The sequence below is a fragment of the Pseudorca crassidens genome, chromosome 1 (assembly GCF_039906515.1).
Source record: "Pseudorca crassidens isolate mPseCra1 chromosome 1, mPseCra1.hap1, whole genome shotgun sequence".
NCBI classification, from domain to species: domain Eukaryota; kingdom Metazoa; phylum Chordata; class Mammalia; order Artiodactyla; family Delphinidae; genus Pseudorca; species Pseudorca crassidens.
This window is the reverse complement of record NC_090296.1, coordinates 84,397,378-84,414,297: the sequence shown is the minus strand read 5'-3', so window position 1 is coordinate 84,414,297 and position 16,920 is coordinate 84,397,378.

The following is a 16,920-nucleotide window of genomic DNA, read 5'->3' as shown; positions in this document are numbered from 1 at the left end:
GGCGGGGGAGGGGAGCTTTGGGAAGTAAAAGGAGGAGCGGCAAAAAGGGTAGTGTCAAGTCACCAGAGCCTGGGAGCAGCCCAGGGAGGGGCTGAGTGGAGGAACACCTCTGGCAGAGAGAAGCACCCCCAGTGCTGGGGCTGCCTAGGCAAGAGGAGAAACCCAGCCTTGGAGTGTGGCTGAGGGACTCCTCCTGCACCACACATAATGCCTAGCCTTTCCTAGACCTTGAGACTCAGTACTTTAAGAAAATCAGGGCTGTGAGCCCCTATGGCTGGGAAATAGAACCCTAAAAGACGTTTTGCCATCTGCCTCTGGAGCTGTCAGTGGGGCCCAGACAGTCTTAGCTGTGTTGGGGGACATGTTTAAAGGAGAGGGTCACCCAGGAGGGTGTGAATGGAAGCTGAACACTAAGACTGTGGCACAGCAACTTCTCAAAGGGCCAGGGTCTCCTAAGACAACTGCCCCTACTTCTCCCACCTCCCACTCTTAGGGAAAGCAAAATCCCCAAACCTATAAAAGAACACTAAAGGATTTCTCCCCTCCCTGAGCCTCCCAGGACAAAGATTCCTAGCAGTACCCCACCACCATCAGGCCAGCCCTACCCCCACCTCACAAAATACCCCCTCCACCTGTCTGTCCCGTGAGCTGATGTCCCCCACCCCTCATCAAGAGACTGGTGGTAGAGGGTAACAGCAGAGGTGGCTGCTGGTGCTGAGCCATGCCGTCTGGCAGACTAGAGCCAAGGCAGAAGAGGGGAAGGGGCCCCTGTCAGCAGCCCAGCCTATGGTGACCTTGGCTTCATGCCCACTAATGGGCAGGGATTGAGGCCAAGAGGGTCAAAAAAGAAATGTACCTAGTCACAGGAAAAGGAGACCCAAAGGGCAGGAAGCCCGTGCTCGGCCTAGGAAGTGGTTGCAGGGTGAGGTTGGAGGACTGGACTTCTCCCCAACATCCAGGAGTGAAGATCCAATGGCCCTAGGCTGGGGGAGTGGGGAAAGAGTTGTCTTTATTTGGGGCCCTGGTGGGAGGAAAAAAAGGGAACATTGATTGGCGAGGAGGCAGAGTGGTCATGAGAGCTCATTCCAGCCTGCCCAGCAGCTGGAGGAATTCTACTCTCAGAGCATCCCCCATGTGGGTGGCTGTCTCCTTTGCCCCAAGAAGCTCTCACTATGGTTTGGAGAAGAGGCTGGCTGAAGGCACTTGATGTTCCTCCTATTCCAGCCCACTGATCTACCTCTGTTCCCCATCCATTTTGTTAGTGCCGGTCAATGAGCCAACAAAGAGACCAGAGGCTGCACACCCTGCCTGTTCCCCAAGGGACCTTTTGGTCTCTCTTCTTCACCCCACTTCCAGGGACCTCTTCACCTGGGCTTCCTTCCTTTCCAGTCCAGAGCCGATTCCAGGTGTGGAAGGGCTCCACCTCTTCCTCTAAACCTTTCCTGAATGAATGCTGCCCCCACCCCACTCCACCAAGGCAGCTGTGCCAACGCCTGGGGCCCTCACCTTTCCTCACCCTGGCACACCCAGTAGCCCAGAGGTCCCCCACTGAAAAGGATCTGCTGCTTCATCTGGAGAGAGGAATGGATTCATCAGGTCTCCAGAGCCACCCCTTCTCTGCCTCCAGGCAGGGGACTCTCTCTACCCAGTCGCCACCAGACCCATCAGGAAGGGTTAACTGCCTCAGAACGGGAGAGCAGAGAGAGAGAGAGAGATGCGGCTGAGAGAAAACACGCTGCACACCCCTCCCCCACCACGTACGACCAGACTGACAGCCGGGACAGACTGGCTGCTCCGTCATCTCCAGTCCAGCCGCCAGGCACCTCCCCCACTGCCCGCCGCAGTCCCTGCAGACCGCCTGCCCTCGGGTCCAGCCACCTGGCACAGGGCAGGGCACCACAGCGGGGAAGCGCAGTCCTTGCGGTGGTGGCGGTAACCACTTTCCCCTTCCTCCATTCCACGCCCTGGTCCTGTCTTTCCTGGGAGTGGGGCAGCTGTTCTCTTGCCCCCCCCCCCAAGAGTGCGTGAACTCTAGGTGTCAAGATCACTGACTGAGCTACCTGGTCCCTCATCCCCACTGGACAAACTGGAGGTCACGGTGCCTTGGGGCAGGGATACCAGGACACCAATTGAATGCGGCTGCAGCACTTGCCCCCCTCCCCCGTCGCAGGAAGGGGGGTGTTGGGGAATAAAGAAAGCTGGACTTTTATAGTCCTTTTATCTGACCCACTCCCTCTTAAAGGGATCGAAACCCCCTGCTTAAAGGGATCTCCAGAAATTATTTGCCCCCAGGCAAATCCAAGTGCAGCCGTCTGTTTGGTCTTTACCTGCTGGGGCCCCTTTCCCTAGGGATGGGGGAAGCAGAAGTGCTCTCCCTGTGACTCTGAGCTGGCGGGGCAAAGCCCCCTCCTGCCGCCAAGGAGCCAGCTGTTGAGCGCCCAGCACGGAACAGGACCTCTCTTTCCTCTAATGGCACCCACTGCCACAGGATGAGGGGGAGGTCAAGTTGAGGCAGGAGCCTGTGTGGGCCCAGTCTCTGCATAAGAGGGAACAAGGGGGGCTACGTGTACTCAGACCTTGGGGAACACATGTCCATGGCGCGGTGTCCAAAACCCCCATCTGTCCAGTGCTAGCCTCCAGATTGCTGGCCAGGGGAAGTCTTTGCAGGCTGCCTGCCTCCCCCCGACCCCCGAAAAAGCTGTTTCTGCGTTCTCCTTCCTTCTCACAACTCCCAATTCCCACCCTTCTTAGGGCCTCAGGCCTTCCCCTTGGGGTGCCCTCTCTGCCCCTTACCCAAGTTGCCTCCACCGAGGCCCCAACAACTGCAGACTAAACCCCATTTCAGGCTCTTTCCTGTCCTTGTCGTTGAGTCCCCGGAGTTCGCCTCACCCTCGTGGGCCCTCCAACCCCCCTCCCAGCCAAGAGGGTGGGGGATGGGCACACCTCGGCTCCCGGGAGCCCGGCGGAGCTGCATCCTCGCCCTCCTGCTAACGCGGCACCTCAGTCCTACCCGGCCCTTGCGGCCGCAGGGTTCGAGGAGGGTGGGTGTGAAGGGGGGAGGTGGTTACGAGGGCACTCCAGACCGAGAAGGAGAGTCGGAAGCAGGCTTCCAATGAAGCCACCCCTTCTGCCCCTCCTCCCTTCGCCCGTGGAGGGTCGAGGCTGCCGCCGGAGGGCTTCCCGGGCGCTTGGGAACCCGCCAAGGCCCCCACCCGTGCCACTCCCTGGAGGAGAGGCTCCCCCAAGGACCGGAGCTACGAGCCCTCCCCCCGCACCTCCCGCAGCTGCTGCAGCCTCCGGCTGAGGTCAGGCTCCACCTCCTTTCTCCGGAGGGAGAGCGCGAGGGTTGTTTGTTGTTGGGGTGTGAGAGGGAGAAGGTTCGAGATCACCTGGCCCAGTGGGCACCGGCCCCGGGAGCGGGAGCGGGGCCGGGTGGGCTGGGTTCGGCGGGAGCCGGCTGCAGAAGGTCGAGGACTCACCTCACCCACCCCCACCCGCTCCGGTTCTGCAAAAGCGGCCCCATCCGCCTCTCTAGTTCTTCCATCCAGCCGCCCACTCGCCCTTGCCCCCGCCCAGCTGTCCATCCTCGGAAGGATTCTGGAGGGGTCAGAATGCCCCCGGCCAAAGGGCCAGCCCTTGGGTTACCACGAGGAACCAGACTGGGGTTTTTTTGTTGTGGGTTTTTTGTTTTGTTTTTTTTTTTGCTCTCAAGAAGCTTCCAGTCGGGGGCTGGGATGTGTTCGGGGTAGAAGGACAAGTAGACAGAAAACAGCTTGACAAACATAACTTCTTGACAGGAACACGCAGTGGCTGCTGAGGAAGCCAAAGGAGGGGTGCCAAGGTCTGCCTCTGGTGTGGAGCTGGGGTGAGGTGCGAGAACGTTCGAGAAAGGGCTAAGCAGTGAGCAAAGTCTTTATGAAGGCGCAGGCATTCTCCACGCAGACCTGCCATCGGTAGGGGCAAAGTTAAGGACGCCCCGGGCAGGGGTCTTCGCTTGAGTAAAGGCGCAGAGCTGTGAAGTAGGCGGTGAGTCGGGAGTTGAGGCTGGAGCGGGACTGGAGCCACCCGGGTTTGTAAGCCCTGCCATGGGGCTTCATCCCAAGGTATCGCTCACGGAAGGCTCTTAAGGGGAAGGAAGGTCCTGGTCAGATCTGGGCGTGACAGAGATCTGGGGAGGCGAGTTGGGGGAGCAGAGGGGTATAGCTCATGCAGGGGGCCTGTTGCCCCTTGGTTTCCACCCAACGCTGGCTTCTCGGAGGGACGGTTTACCTCGGGTCTCCGCCCTTCCTTCCAGGTGGGTTGGGCAAAAAGGGTCTATCCTTAGGGAAGAGTCCCCTCTCAGCGCGGCTCCCACCGCCAAGTACGGGTTCTACCTTCTCTCTCCCCGGGGAAGGGATGAGGAGGGTCCAATTCCTCCGTCTCCTCCCTCGCCCCTTCTAAGCCGTCCTACCATTTCCTGGAGCAGTGGCAAGAAAGAAGTCGGCAAGCAGGGGGACCAGCTTTGCCCTCCAGGTGCTCTTTCTCTGCTCCACTTGGGACTGGAATTCTCAGGCAGTGAACATTGATGATTAAAAACCATATAGAGCTGGTTTCGTCTTCATCCCAATCCCAGGAGGCAGGCATGATCACTGTTGCCATTTCACAGGTTAGGAAACTGAGGCTTAGAACGGTTAATGCCTGTCCCAAGTCACACAGGTGAGACTTATATCCCAGCTTGCCTGACTCTCAGGTCAGGGTTGGATCCCCTGGACCCAGCCCACAGCCCTGATTTCTATGAGCCTGGACAGCCATGCCCCACTGTCTGCCCCTTTGGACCACGACCACTGTTGGTATTGCCAGGTCGAGTAGGACAGGGTGGGAACGTATCAGTGAAGCCTCATACGATCGCCCTGCACTTTCTAGCCTTTTCCCAGACACCTGGAAGCAAACTTTCCAGGGCTTTTCTTTGGGGTCTCCAGCACAGGTCATACCCATTCCTGTTTGTTCCTGGAGCTCCCTGGGCTCTCTGTCTCCGGAATCCTCATCCTCAGAGACTCAAGCCTGACTTCCTGGGAAGGTCTTCTGAAGCTCAGGTGAAGGTCTCCCAAAGCTTAGGTCCACCTCACTCCCTGATGTTCTGGACTCCCAGGGGTCCCACACTGCCTCCTGCTATGCCTTCCTGACCATCTCCTGCTTTGCCTGGGTCTCTGTGATGAGTCTATAAACCCTGGAAGACAGGACTGTGGCTTCAACTTCCTCTTTATGGTTTCCTGTGTGTCTCGCATATCCTTGGATCCAAGGAAGGATGGCATTATAGGTCCCTCAGAACCTAGCTCCAGGATAGCCCTCTACCTCTCCCCTTGAACAGATCCACTCAGGGGTCCCAATTTGGCAACCTCTGAGCAGAATTCAGCAGGCAGACAAGTTCTGTTTGACAAGCTTTTTTTCTCACAGGGCTTTCAAAAAAGATTAAAATTAGGAGTCAATGCTGAAATGTTTGGAAATTTAAAAGAAAAATCCAGATTTACAGTTTCTCTTGAAAAATCAGAAGATCTGGCTACCTTTGGCCCATGTTTCCACGTGCAACAGTTAGGCTGGTGCCAAGTAGCAAATGCCATCTTTACATGGCAGGCATGCTCCAGTGTGCCGTGGTTCCACCTTGCCCTCTTCCACCATTTATGTGTGTCTGACCCCTGAAGGTCTTCAGGTTTGTGATCCTTGCACTCTGGCCTCAGAGACACAGATGGGTGTCATGGTCCAGGCCTTTGGAGTGTCTGCCTCCCTGGGCCTTACTTGGAGATCCTCATTACATTCTCATAGCCTATTTCTCATAATACCTTTATTATTGTTTACTGAGCATGCTCCAAGATTCACGGGCCCAGGCTGCAGATGAAAAGGGAAATGAAATGTGGTCCAGAGTGTGTGGGCTCTTCTGGGTGACATGGTGTAATGCTTGGCAAATAGTAGGTGCCTAATAATGTTTGATGAGCTGAATAGTAAATGGTAAATGGCAACTGAATAAATAAATTAATGGAGTGGGGAGGATGGTTCCAAGAAACGCGAAACGTCTGTGATGATCTGGGTGTGGGTCGCTTGGGACCTCAGCTTCCTTGGGGTCACTGCTATCAAGACACTTGTCCACTCAGATATCAAAATAGGAGTATGTTAAGGGGATCCCTCCTTTGAGGAACCCAGGGGGCTATGGACTGGAAATCCAGGAGTGTACCCACTGTGATTCCTTGAACCCAGACCCGCAGACTCCTGGGACCATGAGGAAACCCAGATCTGGAATGGGCCATGTCTTCCAAAGCCAGGGGTCTTACAGAAGGCCTGGGCAGGCACTCAACACGCATTTCTTTCTTTAATCTTCAACAGCCCTTTTAGGTTAATATTATTCTTAAATTTACAAATGAATAAGGACACTGAGACCTGAAGAGTCTAAGTAACTGCTCAAGATCACACAGGCTTGGAGTGGTTCCTACCTTTGCTTTTTAAAATATGGCACTTAGGGCTTCCCTGGTGGCGCAATGCAGGGGACACGGGTTCAAGCCCTGGTCCGGGAAGATCCCACATGCCAGGAACAACTAAGCCCGTGTGCCACGCGCTCTTGAGACCGCGTGCCACAACTACTGAAACCCGTGTGCCTAGAGCCGGTGCTCCACAACAAGAGAAGCCGCTGCAATGAGAAGCCCACGCACCACAATGAGGAGTAGCCCCCACTCACCGCAACTAGAGAAAGCCCGCGTGCAGCAACGAAGACCCAACGCAGCCAATAAATAAATAAATAAAATGTAAAAACATAAATATGGCACTTAGCGTAAAGGGTTAACAGAGGTCTCACCCTTTGTAGGTCTAAAACCTTTGCTCTTTTCACATGTCATGTAGTGTAGTGGTTAAAGAATACAAGCTTTAGCCAGACTCCCCGAGTTGGAGTCCTGGCTCTATAGCTTCTTAAAACATGCAAAGTACTTAGAACAGTGTCTGACCCACAGCAAATGCCCTCAGAGCATTAGCAGTTATTAGTCTACTTCATCATGCCCCCATTCTGCCATGCCTGCAGTCTGCCCTGTTTCTGTATTGGTATTGGAATCCAGTCCTGCAAGCCCTGTTTACACCCCTGTCTCACACTGGAAGCCCCTACTACGTGGTGCCCGTGGCTGTATTCTGTCCACCCAGCTGCAGTGTGTCCCCCTCTGGCCTCAGTCAGGCTGGATGCCTCTCTTTGCTACGTCTGGGGGAGGAGCCAGCCTCTCTCCCCATGGCTTTCCCACTTCACCCTCCCAACACCGGGGCAGTCTCCATGACCCCAGCCATCTTCGTCTGAATTTGGAAAGATTTTCGGTGGCATCGCTAATCACATTCCCCAAGCCTCCATCTCCTACAGGCTTCTAGCCATAGCCACTGATCTCCCCAGTCTTCTGAAACCAAGAGCAGAGGCAGAGAGTCACTGGTGGCTCTTTGGCCGTCTTCCTTCAACCTCAATGAATGCACAGGAGCCCAAGATCAGCTTTTCCCAGCAGAGACACCCCCTGGAGAGGCCCCCAAACTAAAGTCTGGGCCACAAGTGCCATGCTAACCAACCACAGCGCCACTGACACCTGGCACTGTTCAGGCACCAGTGGACCTGAAAGGTGATGCTGATTACATTGCGTCTGACCTGGACAGCCACCCCTCCACCCATCAGAGGAGAGCCCCTCTGAAACTCAAGAACCCCCAGCCAAGAGTATATGACCCAGGCAAGACTGAGTCAGAGAATAAATAGCTGGTCAGGTGACACCAGGAGTCAGGCATGAGGTCTGACAAATCATTTCCCCTGATTTGGGAATATTATCCTAATTTTTAAAAATCTTACAAGGGGATTTGCAAAAATCATGATTGGTTATATGGGCAATGCTGCTTCTTTACTGAAATGCATATGGGGAAGTCAGCAATTTTGTTTTTCATTTGTTTCTCTCTGTCAGAGTGTGTTCTGTGGTGATAGATAACATTCCCGGAGAGATTCCATGAGCTCAGAACTGGGTTTATACACTTATACAAGAGTCCTTTATACACTCTCTTCTAATCTTCAGCCAGTCTTATGAAACAGGTAGCTATTATTCCCATTTTACTGACGAAGAAACTGAGGCAGAGAAGGGTTCGATCGCTTACCCAGAGTCACACAGCTAATAAGTAGAGGAGCCAGGATTCAGATCCCAGCCTTGTCACTTTTTTTTAACATAAATTTATTTATTTATTGGTTGAGTTTGGTCTTTGTTGCTGCGCGTGGGCTTTCTCTAGTTGCGGGGAGTGGGGGCTACTCTTCCTTGCGGTGCATGGGCTTCTCATTGTGGTGGCTTCTCTTGTTGCGGAGCACGGGCTCTAGGCACGCGGGCTTCAGTAGTTGTGGCTCACGGGCTCTAGAGCACAGGCTCAGTAGTTGTGGCGCGCGGGGTTAGTTGCTCTGCGGCATGTGGGATCTTCCCGGACCAGGGCTCGAACCCGTGTCCCCTGCGTTGGCAGGCAGATTCTCAACCACTGCCACCGGGGAAGCCCTCAGCCTTGTCACTTTTAGTTGTTCCTTCATCTCTTGTTCCTAAATGAGCTTCCCCAAACCTCCATTTCTGTGTTTTCCAAATGTCTGTTAGCAAGTAGTTTGGATTTTACACATGAAGTTGCTGTGAGCAACATTCATCTCACTATTAGATAGGGAAGCAAAATGTTTTGAGTGTATTTTCATATTTCTTTATAAAAAGAATATTCCTTTTGCAAACCCTCATCAAAAGTACCCTTTGCTTACCCTCTGCACTCATGTTGACACTGAAATAATGTGGTCTTTCAGGGACATCACATACACTTCAACCAACTTCCAACTACAGGCAAACCCAGCGCTCTCCCAGTGTTTCGATTTGGGGGTAAAGGCACCAGCCCTCACCCACTTTCCAAAGCCAGGAAACTGCGAGTCATCCTTGGCACCTCGCTCTCCCTCCTCAGCCACCACCCATATCTAATCCATCACCATAGCCTGACTGTCATTTACCTCCACTCCTCACACCTCCTCCCAACCCCAGCACAGCAGCCCCAGCACCTGCATCCGCCCTGTCCCACCCCATCCCCTCATCCCCACTCTGCAGCCTGTTCTCCACGCAGCAGCCAGAGGGATCTTCCCAAAACCCGATCACATTGCAACCTTCTCCTGCTTAAATCCTTCTATGGCTCCTGCTGGCTGTCAGGATAAAAATCCGAATATGGGACAGACCAGTGAGGCTGCCCTAGCTGGGAGGCTCCCTGATCCCTACCCAGCGCCACCGCCCCCCCCCCCCAATTGCACTCCCGAACCGGCAATACTCCCTCCCTCCCAAGCCAAGCCAGGCCAGCAAGGGTAAGGCCTGACACCCCAGGCTGGGGTGAAGACCCATGCCTGCACTGGGTCCTGCCGTTTCCCCACAGCTTGGCAGGGCGCCTGCGCACGGTAGTTCTCAGTAGCAATTACTGAATGATGAATGAATAAATGAATGACTGGCAAAGAAAGCAAGCCTTTGCCTGTGCTGCAGCGGCTCTGCAGTCTGCCTGCTTTGCCAGGTGGGCACAGCACTGGACCTTCCATATCCGCTTAGAAAACTACCTCCTGCTGCCACACCGCCTACCAGGCCCTGCTGCTATTTTTACTATAAAATTTTCTGACTTTAATTCAGTGACTAGATTACAACAGTTGTGGGTTCGACAGGGCAGACTTTGAAATCTGAAGACATAAAAGTTACGGTGCTGGCTTTGACAGTCCAGATGGCTTCTCCAAGAAGCTAGAATCTGTGGCCCCAGAACCCTGCTCTTTTAGCTGCTGCTAAAAAGATCGGAGAATTTAGTTCAAGGAGAAGCCTTGGGATTTCCCCTGTCCTCTTATACCCCTCCCCCTGCAAGTCCGCCCTGGATGTTTTAGTTAAATGTGATTTCATTTAAATAAGCTTGGTGAAGGGTGACAGGAGGACAGGTGGTCCCCTCTTGTAGCCCCCCAGGGAAGGCATTCATTATGCAAGTATTTAATGGTGGGTACCTCCGTTAAGCCAGGCTTAATGCTGGGGATTCAGCAGCAAACCAGACAGAGAATGTTTGGATGAGCGGTGCTCATGCTGGGTCTTAAAGAATGGATAACATTAGAACTGACTGGCGTGATTAAATGTCTATCAGTGTTTCACATCTATTTCCCCAACTAAACTGTAAGCTCCTTTGGCCCCATAACTGTTCCTCGCCTTTGAATCCTGGCGCCCCTCAATGCCGGTCATTCTTCACCAAGCTGGGGATTGGGGGCGGGGTGGAGAGGTGGGTCACTCAAGTGGGCTGTGTCTGGGGTACTCTAGCTGAGGGGCAGGAGGCTGGATAAGCTGGTCCATCCATTGACTGGCGGTGTGACTGGGTGGTGGACCCCAGGAAACCCTTGCATACTCTCTAGGTGCAGAGTGATGAAGTTTCTATGAGGCTGCAGGGAAATGAGTTGGGTGGCTTTTTCCTGGAGAGTGGGGCAGGCTGGGGTGGCAGGGAGTGGAGGGAAGGGACAGCTCAGAGAACCTTGTGGGGAAGAAAGAAGTCTGAGCCCACAGGAGTGGCCACGTGGGGTTCCCACCCTCAAGGCAGAGGGGAATGTGGAAGTTTAAGGAATGCAGAATATGGGATAGGGAAGTAGGGAAGGGTACACTACCTCAGAGCTAACACCGGGGAGCCTGTGTTTCTCTGACCCTTCTTTGGGGAAGGCTCACAGCCTTACTTACAGATTGTCCTGTTGCCTATTGACAGAAGGCTCCACGTACTCTGAGGCACCTCCGGGGCCTCTCCCAGGCTGAGGAGTCCAGGACATGAGTCTCTAGGCCACTTGGAAGTTTGGGTGATCAGGTGGGGAGAGCAGAAAAACTGCAGCATGAAACTTCGAAAGGCCCCTAGGGGGTCGGTGAATGGGGCTTAGGGGTGTGTGGGGCAGGGTTCCGGGCATCCTGCACAGGAGAAGACAAGGCAGGGCCCCACTCGCTTTCCAGTGTGGACTTCACCTTCCTTCACTCTGGAGCCAGGCAGCCTCCCAGGAAAGGAGGGGTACCCAGGACAGATGAAGATCCCAAAGGCCAACCTGCTTCCCATCTGCCCTCTTCTCAGCCTTGCGGGACCTACCGCAAGGTGTACTCTGTCCAGAGGCACCCAGGAGGCGGGGGCAGGGAGAGAGGTAGTGAGAGGGGCCGGGTCTGCATATCTGGGTGGTGATTCTTTTTTTATTTTATTTTGAAATTTTTTAATTTTTAACTTTTTATTATAAGAATTTTCGAACACAGAGGAGAATAATGCAATACACATCCATGTGCCCATTACAGAACTTCATCAATTGTCATCATTTTGCTAATCTTGCAGAAACAAGTTTTAATTATAATCAGAGATAAAACAGGATTCAAACTTCGTGGAAAAGAGTAAAATAGACTTTTTTTAGGTGGTGATTCTTTAGCTTGAACTGTTGCCAGCTCTGGACTTTGGAAGTAGTCTCAACATTGGAGAGCAGGTCCCTGCTCTCCCAGGTAACTGAAGTCATACAAAATTCCCATCCCTCCAGTCTTAATGAACAACTTTGCAATGGCCGCAACCCCACCCTTGCACTCTGGGCCAACAGCAGGAGTCTGGAAAGAAAGAAAGGGCTGGGTAGGCTGCAGGCCAGTTATGAAGGACATCGGGTCTCACCTCCCCAGCCTCTTCTCACTTCAGATTCCTCCTCCTCCGATTTTAGATCTTAATTCATCTCATAATAAATTTAAGTAAATAATTTTATTTCAGCAAGTAAAGGGACCTACTGTATACCCAACCTTGCCCAACCTGGCAGCATCAGGCAAGGTACTCAGGTATGGACTGAGACTCTGCTACTCCGTTCCCATAAATAGAACAAGCATTTGGGCTGGGCCCTGCGTTGCCCTGAAAATACTCAGCTTTGCAGAGGCTGCCTCTTGGAGCCCAGGCGGATGCGCCGGGGGGGACTCTCAAGGTGGGCCAGGCAGGCGGCCCCCAGTGCTGGGCTTATCTCCCTCTGGCAGCTGCGAGCTCACGCTCCTTGCCTCCGCTCCTGCGGCATGTCTAACAACCTGTCTCTTGGTGCGTGCAGCCGTGTACGTGTCTGTATGTGTGCACCCGTGTTTGCCCAGTGGGCACAGGGCACAGGTGTGTTTGGATGGAGATGTGCCTATCTCTGTGGTTCCCTGCGTAGCCCTAGTTTTCTCTTCTTTCTTCCCTCCGTCTATTGCTGGCAAAAGCAGCCCTCTGTACTTCTTCCACTGATCCCCTGTCCTCTGTGGGGGGAGGATACTGCCTGTGCTGAGATATCCCTGGGCTCGGAATATCGTTCCTCTCTCCAAGAAAACTCCCACTTACCTGTCTAGCCCATACTCTTCCATGTCTTCCAGGGCAAAGCTGTGTTGGGCTGCCTGGAAGAGTAAGTGGAAACAAAACTGTCCTTCTCTGAGGCTGGTCTATACTAACTCAGTGCTGGCCCAGCGCATGGTTCTCAGCTTGTCCATAATGGTTTTGTTGACTGTGGCTTATAGGCCTGGGCAGGGAAGCAGTGATGCACACTCTTTTTTTTTTTTTTTTTTTTTTTTTGCGGTACGTGGGCCTCTCACTGTTGTGGCCTCTCCCATTGCGGAGCAGAGGCTCCGGACGCACAGGCTCAGCGGCCATGGCTCACGGGCCCAGCCGCTCTGCGGCATATGGGATCTTCCCGGACCAGGGCACGAACCCGTGTCCCCTGCAACGGCAGGCGGACTCTCGACCACTGCGCCACCAGGGAAGCCCCACTTGCACACTCTTTTGTTGTCTGATTTTTCCCCCTTGCTGAAAAGAAGCTCGTGGGGCTGGCCCTGAGGCTGGCGTGCCACCTCTGCCCTGGGTCACTTCTGGTGGCATCATTCTAAAAAATATAGGCCACGCAACAACTTTGGAAAACAGTCTGGAATTACCTAGTAAACTTGATCATGTATACCCTACAACACAGAAATCCCATTTCTGGGAGTGTACCTGGAGACTTGCACACATAAACTGGGAGACACATATGGAATGTTTTAGAGTAGCCCCAAACTGGAACCAACCCAAATGTCCATCAACACGAAAATGGATACTTAAATTGTAGTATTTTCACAGAATGGAATACTATACAAGAAAAAAAGTAGGCAAATTAAAGCTCCACTCATTGACGTGAATGAATCTTTAAAAACTACGCAAAGATGAGCCAGAGAAGCAAGACACAGAAGAATATATTTAGTATGAGTACCATTGCACAAAGCTTAAACAGGTGATCGAAATAATAGTGTTTAGGGAGACACACAGAGGTAGGAAACTATAAAGAAATGCGGGGAGAGGATTATCACTAAATTCAGGGTCATGGTTCCTCTGGGGGGAACGTGTCAGTGAGGGGCACACAGGCTTCTAAGGTACTTGGAATGTTCTCTTCGTTGGCCTGGGTGCTGGGTACACAGGAGTTTGTGTTATTGTTTTTCACACTGCATACATGCATGTTATATACTTTTCTAAATATACTCTACGTTTTATACAAGAAAAAAAAGGATGGTGTGTGCCCCGACTCTGCCCTCTTTTTGTATCCAATCCCTGCACTTGTCCTCAGCTGGCAGAGAGGGGGCCAGGGTCCCTCATCACAGTTCCTTTCTGTTTCTGAGGGGGGCCAGAGGACTATGGGAGGTGAGGGCCTCCCCTCTGCAGCTGGGCCCCGCTACTCCAGAGTGGGAAGGCCTGGGGGAAGCAGGGCCAGGCAAGGCCGGCTGGCTCTGCTGTCTCTGCCAACTCTGAGGATTAGGCCAGGGCTCTGGCCCACCTGTTGTTTCACTCATTCAGCATGAACTTAGGCACTGAGCACTTACTGTGAGCACTGGGTGCTGTTGGGAGTGTTCAGATAAGTGAGAAATGGTCTTTGACCTCAAAGATCTGTACTGTATACAGAGGTAATCACGTATACAAGTAACTATGGTACCTGGAAAATGTGAGCTAAATATCACATGACCTCCCATCTGCACTTTCAATAAACATTTGTTGAACAGCTATTATGTGCCAGAAACTGTGCTGGATGGTGAGCATATAAAGGCAGTTCAGTCACAATCCTGACCCTTATGTTCTTAGCCTGGTGCATGGGAAACAGACACAGATGAGATAAAAACAACAGCGGGGGGCTTCCCTGGTGGTGCAGTGGTTGAGAGTCCGCCTGCTGATGCAGGGGACACGGGTTCATGCCCTGGTCCGGGAAGATCCCACATGCCGCGGAGCGGCTGGGCCCGTGAGCCATGGCCGCTGAGCCTGCACGTCCGGAGCCTGTGCTCCGCAATGGGAGAGGCCAAAACAGTGAGAGGCCCGCATACCACAAAAAAAATAAATAAATAAATAAACGACAGCGGAGAAAGCCCACTGATGCAAATATGCCCAGGGAGAAGCAAGAAGGGGCTCCACTCAGGATGGGTGAGATGGGGACAGACGAGTGGGAAAGGTTGGAGAAGGGAGGCCTTCCTGAAGGAAGCAGCCCCTGAACTGAGGCTTTAGGGATGAGGAAGCAAGAACAAGGTGAAGGGCTAAGACATCCTCCACAGAGGGATCAGCTGGGGCAAAGGCGCAGGGTAAGAAACAATGTCACGAGGACTGTTTGCAACCAGAACACAAGTACTCAGCAGGGATGCGGAGAGGAGCAGCCGGAGGGGAAGGCCAACGCAGATCAGGGTCATATTTGCCTTGCAAAACCTTAGATCTTATAGGTGTTGGGAGCCACCAAAGTATTTAGGGGCTTGATAGTTCACTCTGGCTCAGTATAGAGGAAGGGTTGAGGTGCGTGGATTGGAAGGAGGCAGGCAAGTTGTCAGGTTGTTGTGGATCCGAGAACTATTTTGACAGGCTAGCTGTGTCTGAGAGTCGGTGGGTGGGTGGGTGGAGGAGAGGCCAGCTTCACAAACAGCTCCCTGCCGAGTGACCAGGTGTGTCCCACAGGGCGCTGGAACTAGTGTGGCTCTGGGTTCTGGATATGAGGAGTGTGGGCAAAGGCAGCAACAGCCAGGAATGTGGAGGGGGCTCTGAACTCTCTGATTCCAGGACCCCCAGATGCTGGCCTGTGGACATGAGGCATGTAGTGGGCTTCTTATAAATTAAATGTGTGCACTTGAAAGATCCATCTGCAGTTAAATCAGTAAGTCGGCATATCACTTAAAGGCATGAAGTGAATTACCAAACGAAATCTCTTAAAGATTCAAAAGGAGTTTCATCCTGGAACTGGGCGTAGGGGAGGGTTTGCAGATTTGTTTTTTTTGTTGCTGTTGTTGATTTTAAACAAGCCTTTAAACTATCCTAGTTTAAAACCCATGCACATAAAACAAACACACACCCCTACCAGCAAAAAAAAATCCTGGCCTTTGTTCTGAATTTCTGTCCTTTCTACTTTTTAAATTGCTAAAAGTGGCCTTTCTTGTATGAAACGATACAGATGGAGAGTAGCCGGCTTTTCCCCCCGTTAATGTCCTCATTTGGCAGAAGAAAACGTCGCTGAGCCCTGTGCATCCTGAAATACAAGACTGCGAGCCTCCAGTCCAGAGCACCCTGCCTTTGCGGCGGGCGGCCGGCAGGGGTCAGGCGAGCTCCACGCAGGACCCACGGAACCGCGCCCGAGCCCGAGCTGGGGTCCGCCGCGAGTGCGGCGCCTCGGGGGAGGGGGACAGAGGGAGGACCCTGGACCCTGGACCTGTCCTAGGCTGGGGGTCGCGGCTAACGGTCCTGGGTTAGCCGGGCGGGGCGTGGACTGGGCGTCCGCCCCCAAATAAAAAAGAGGCGCCCTTTCTCAGCCCCAACGCCTAGCTGACGCCAGGGCTGGCTCCACGTCTGGGCGTTGCCGGTTCACCTAGCGTTTTTTCGGGTACCGTGGGCAACTCACCGGTCTTCAGGAAGCGGGCCCTGCGCAACCTTGTCTCCTGCACCGGGTTGTCGGGATAAAGGAGCTAATATGTCAGTATGAGACTTGAGAGGTCTATATAGGTGAGCGATTGTCATTACCAGGTTATATGGGTTTAGAATTAGGACTCAGGCCTCTGGAGGTGTGTCCTCTAGGCCCCAGATCAGCTGTTCTAAAAGGTTGCCTGTGCTTTATAATTACCCCTGGGGATGTGATTAGGTCTGGGGCCCATCCAGGAATCTGGGTTTTTTACAGGTTGCTAAATTCTGATAAAGGGTGTGCCCAGACCACACTTGGAAAACCATTCTCTTAGCTTCTGTTGCCATCCGACGGGGCAAACAGTAGGAGAACAAAGAATGGCATGGTAGTCAACAGGGGAGCTGGGCTGATAATGACCTGCCTAAAACTGGAGTGGAATGAGGCAGCCCCAGGAAGGAGTGGTGCTGGGAGCTGGTACTGCAGAGTTGCGCAATGCACATAACAACCCCAAATACCAAGAACCAGTGCCCCCTGCTCTCCCATCATTCATGACTCAGGCTACACTTTTGTGGCTTTATTTTATAACATTTCTGTTTCACATATAGCATTGGGAGAATAATCATCCTCCCCAAGTTGGTGGCAGAGCTCTGTTACCCACACCGACTGGATGAAGCATCCCATTCTGAACGTCTTCGGGCTGTTCGTTCCAGCTACACTTTATAACCAACAAGACCACCATTTTAGCCACATTCATCTCCAACGTAGTAGGGAGCAGGGTGGGGAAGTGAAGGGACAGGGCCACAAGCCCCTCAGGATAGGACTGGGCTGGGGCTGGTAAGGAGCTAGCTCCACCTGTCACAAGCATCAGGCTGGGAACAGCTCTTGGCTATAGGCCAGGACCGAAAGTCAGAACAGGCGCTGCTGGGCTGAGGGCCAAGAAAACCAGTTCTCTTTTAGGGAATTAGATGGGGTGGGACAACCCAAAACTGTCCCACTCTCGCTGTGCTCCATCCAGGCGGCCATGTAGTAGGGCCCCA